The 5207-nt window shown below is 40.3% G+C and overlaps 1 protein-coding gene across 3 annotated transcripts in view; it reads left to right on the plus strand.

The window, feature by feature from the left end:
• The window catches only part of LOC126511417 (T-cell-specific guanine nucleotide triphosphate-binding protein 2-like), a 29245-nt gene that overhangs the window by 10268 nt on the left and 13770 nt on the right, over positions 1–5207 (plus strand). For 2 of the 3 annotated variants that reach the window (XM_050158564.1, XM_050158563.1), the window contains exons 1-2: positions 4459–4544; positions 4635–4812. The gene's annotated coding sequence lies outside the window, so the exon portion shown is untranslated. Of the gene's footprint in view, positions 1–4458; positions 4545–4634; positions 4813–5207 lie in introns of those variants that run through there. The other variant, XM_050158565.1, reaches the window with a different exon arrangement.

Genomic DNA, 5207 nt, shown 5'->3' on the forward strand with positions numbered 1-5207 from the left:
AAAGGAAGCAGGACACAGACACAGCCTGTTAGTCTCCCAAAGCATGAACTGAAACCTGAAAGAAATGTGCACCAGTTGAACGTGGGACAGGCTCTGTTCTGCTGTCCCCACTCTTCTCGTCACTGTCCTGGGAGAATTGCCAGTTGCCTCCTTGAGAACAGTGGCTATGACTGCAGAGCTGTCCTAACCCTTGGAAAACAACATCGATCCTGGCTCGTGCTCACCACATCACTCTTGCCTGGAAAATCCTCCTCCATTCCCTGTTGGGAACATCACATGATTGTTGCTGCTTCCATGACAAGGCCAGAACACCCAGTCTCTGATTGCAGTCAGAAGTTCGCTGTCTGCTCAGCTGACTCCAGGCTGTTAGGAAACTGTGATCTCCCCCATCACCTACGTCAGTCACACTTCCACACTGAGACACATGGTGCAGGGCCAGGGTTCTGACCAGGCATCCTTCATTGCTCCTGTTTTCTTGTTTGAAGACGGCCGATAGGTAAGATTACAGCAAACAAGCAAGTAGATACAGACAGCAAACACAGTGGGCAAGGCCTCAGTGATGGAGGCCTTTAGGATGGTCTGTAGCCATCTAACTGGCAGGGCTTTCTGGGTTTGAAGTGTGATGGTGAACATTGTGTTTGGAGGATGAATTTGCTATGTTAAGCATGTAAAAATAAAAGTATTCTTTAGCTTGTATAAGCCATGAGGCAGTTGTTCCTAACTTGAAAGTATGCTGTCAGGTGGATACAATTCAAACACTTTCTGGAGCTGTTAAGTTATTCTTTTTTAAAAAAGTGATTTGCATGGAAATTGAACAATGCCCACCTGAATCATCAATGGGTCAAGGAAGAAATTAAAGACTTTCTAAAATTTATTGAAAATGATCACACAACATACCCAACTTCATGGGACACAATGAAAGCAGCATTAAGAAGAAAGTTCATATCACTTGTGAATTAACAGAACATTTGAAAACTTTAGAACAAAAAGAAGCAAACTAACCCAGAAGAACTAGAGAGTGGGAAATGATCAAATTGAGAGCTGAAATGAAAAAATGGAAACAAAGAAAACAATACAAAGAATCAATGAGACAAAGAGTTCATTCTTAGAGAAAAGAAAATAGAATAAAACTTTCTGCAAATTAACCAAATGGCAGAAAGAAAATATCCAAATTAGCAAAATCAGAAATAAAAAGGGGGACACAATAACGGACTTGGAGAAAATACAGAGGATCATCAGATCATATTTCAAAAACTTGTACTCCACAAAATTGGAAAACTTAAAGGAAATGGAAAACTTTCTGGATAAATATAACTTACCAAAATTAAGTCACAAACAGATAAGCAAATTAAATAGAGCTAACTGCTAAAGAAACAGAAACAATCATCCAAATTCACCCAACCAAAAAAGCTCAGGACCAGATGGTTTCAGCTCAGAATTATACAAGATTTTCAAAAAAGAACTAATACAATATTCCTCAAATTGTTCCACACAACAGAAACAGAAGGAACATTGCCAAACTCTTTTTATGAGGATACAATTACCCGGATACTCAAACCACAGAAAGACATTACTAAGAAAGAGAATTACAGACCAATCTCACTCATGACCATTGATGCAAAAATACTAAATAAAATACTGGAAAATCGAATCCAAGAACACATCAGAAACATCATCCACCATGATCAAGTTGGCTTCATCCCAGAGATGCAGGGATGGTTCAACATACCAAAATCTGTCAATGTAATACACCATATAAACAAGCTGAAAAATAAAAACCACATGATCATCTCAATAGATGCCGAAAAAGCTTTAAAAAAACTACAACATCCCTTCACGATTAAGGTTTGGGGAGAGAAGGGATACAAAGAACATACCTAAATATAATAAAGACATTATTCAGCAAGCCAGCAGCCAACATCAAACTAAAGGGATTGAAACTCCCAGAAATTCCACTGAAATGAGGAACAAGACAAGGTTGTCCATTCTCTCCATATCTTTCAATGTAGTTCTTGGGGTCCTAGCTAGAACAATAAGGCAACAAAAGGAGATCAAGGGAATACAAATCAGAAATGAAGAAGTCAAACTGTCACTGTTTGCTGATGATATGATAGTTTACATAGGCGATCCCAAAAATTCTACCAAGGAACTTCTACAACTCATAAACACTTTCAGTAATGCAGCAGGATACAAGATCAACTCAAAAAAATCAATGCCCCCCCCCCTTGTACACAGATGATAAAAGGGTTGGGAAAGAAATCAGATAAACAACACCCTTCACAATAGCCACAAATAGCATAAAATATCTCAGAGTAAATCTAACCAAACAAGTAAAAAAGCTGTATGAAATAACTTTAAATCTTTGAAGAAAGAAATTGAAAAAGACACCAGAAAGTGGCAAGATCTCCCATGCTCTTGGGTAGACAGAATTATCATAGTAAAAATGGCAATCTTACCAAAAGCAATCTACAGATTCAATGCATTGCACTTTAAAATCCCAGCAAAATACTTCAAAGGCCTTGGTACTCAACTTCATATGAAAAAGTAGCCAAAACAATCCTGTACAATAAAAGAACTTCTGGAGGCATCACAATCCCTGACTTCAAACTCTACTACAGAGCTACAGTACTGAAAATAGCCTGGTACTGGCATAAGAACAGATAGGAGAACCAATGGAACCGAATCGAAGACCCGAATATTAATCCACACACCTTTGAACACCTTTGACAAAGAAGCAAAAAAATCAAATGGAAAAAAGCATATTTAACAAATGGTGCTGGCATAACTGGATATTAGCATGTAGAAGAATGAAAGTAGACCCATATCTATCACCATGCACAAAACTCAAGTTCAAATAGATCAAAAACCTCATCATAAAGCCTGCCACACTTACCTCAATAGAGGAGAAAGGGGGAAAAGATCTTCACTAACCCCACATCAGACAGAGGTCTGATCTCCAAAATATACAAAGAAATCTAGAAATTGGTCATCAAAAGAACAAATAATCTAATAAAAAGTTGCAGTACAGACCTAAACAGAGAACTCTCAACAGAGGAATCTAAAATGGCTGAAAGACACTTAAGGAAATGTTCCACATCCTTAGTCATCAGAGAAATGCAAATCAAAACAACTCTGAGATTTCATCTTACACCTGTAAGAATGGCCAAGGTCAAAACACCAATGAAAACTTATGATGGAGAGGTTATGAGGAAAAGGGAACACTTCTGCATTGTTGGTGGGAATGCAAACTGATACAGACTCTTTGGATGTCAGTGTCACTATTTCTCAGAAAATTAGAAAACAACCTTCTTCAAGACCCAGTAATACCACTTTTGGGTAATATATACCCAAATATACCAAAGGATATACCAAAGGATGCTCAATCATGCCACAAGAACATGTGCTCAACGATGTTCATAGCAGCATTATTTGTCATAGCCAGAATATGGAAACAACCTAAATGCACCTCAACCAAAGAATGGATAAGGAAAATGTGGTACATTTATTTAAACAGTGGAGTACTACACAAAAGAAAACAATAACAACATCTTGAATTTTGCAAGAAAATAGATGGATCTAGAAAACATCATATTGAGTGAGATAACCCAGACACAGAAAAACAATTATCACATGTACTCACTCATAAGTGGTTTTTAATCATAAACAAACAAACAAACAAAAAAAAAAAACAAAGAAAACCAGCCTACAAATCGCAATCCCAGAGAACTTAGGCAACAATGAGGACCCTAAGAGAGACATACAAAATAGAATCTACATGGTATGTAGAAAGAGACAAGCTCTCCTGAGTATATTTGGAGTATGGGGACCTTGGGAGAGGTTTAAAAGGGAGCAGAGAGGCTGCAATGGGAGCAGAGAAAAAAGTAGAGCTCAATAAAAATCAATAAAAAAAAAACCAAGTTAGTGGGTCACAGATTGAACAGGCTAACTGCTAAATTCTGCTTTTGTCTGAGACTCTTGCTTGCTTGGATGGCTGAAGCATCTGCAGGATGTCTGTTCCAAGATCAAGCTTTGCCCACACCCAGACAGGATATGAGTTAATTTGGCTCCCCAAGATTATAACTTTGTGGGTTTTTCCTTTATAATCCTTTTCCTAACAATAGCCAGGGCCTTACCTAGAGAACTCTCTGGTTTCTTCCTGACCCGTGTATTTCTCTAATTTATTAAAACCCAAGTGTTAAGTCAGACTGGTAAATCTCTAAATGACACGGGACCCACAGCAGAAAGATAGCTTCCCCAATAGGTGCCCACACCTGAGCTACCAATCTCCAATGGGAATCTCTACCACTAACTCTGCTATAATGGCCATACCACAGGCTTAGTAAATCCAACCTAAAACAGCTTGATTGATCTGCCACCTTCTCTAAAGGTCCACCCCATTGTTTCATGCAAACCATCCACTTCTAGGAATGGAAACTGAAACCAACTCTGAGTGCAGACCCTTCCTTGAGGGTGGTTTGTATAACCACAGTTCATACCTAACCAGGAAACTGTAGACAGCAAGGGCTGTGTGTGGACCAGGAACGGTAAGGTAGCTTGGGGAAGATCTGGGTACGGTGAGGTAACTTGGGGAAGATCTGGCTGTTCATCCCTGTGTTCCTCCTTTCTTTATTCAGTTCTTCCAGGACACAGAACAGCACACCTGACCTCTTTTCTTCCTGAACATCCTGAGTCTGAATTCCAGTTCTAGAGCGTTCCAAGACAACTGCCCTTGCTGCAGTGCATAGACTTCTCCTAAGAGGAGAGCTTTCCCAGAGGCGCTACTGCCCTCAGATCAAGGTCACCACTGCTGAGGTGAGTGAAGGGTTCTAACTTCAGCTTGACCAATAGCCCTACATGTGTGATAACATGAGGAGGGGAGCACTGACTCCAGGGCAGGGGGGCTTGGGGATTTCACTCAGGGAGCAGGCACAGTAGCATCCTTCTGTCCCATCTTCTGTGCCACAAGCATCCCAAAGCAGAGAGGCAGCAGCCCTTCCTTCTCCCTGCTTGTGTGGACCTAGCTGGTCTTCTGAAGTAGTCAAGCTTGGAGGAAGACAGCAGGCTGGGATACCCAGATGCTCTGGAGTCTATGTGGTACCCCACGGAGATAAAATCCCAGATGAGAAACAACCATCCACAGTGTCTGGCAGAGCAGTTGAGGCCCCTGGCTTTCAGGAATCTGCTGTTGTCAGTCAGTTGTTATTCTG

Source organism: Alexandromys fortis, unplaced genomic scaffold (genome assembly GCF_014885135.2).
Source record: "Alexandromys fortis isolate MF-2015 unplaced genomic scaffold, M_Fortis_MF-2015_v1.1 scaffold_99, whole genome shotgun sequence".
Classification (NCBI taxonomy): Eukaryota; Metazoa; Chordata; class Mammalia; order Rodentia; family Cricetidae; genus Alexandromys; species Alexandromys fortis.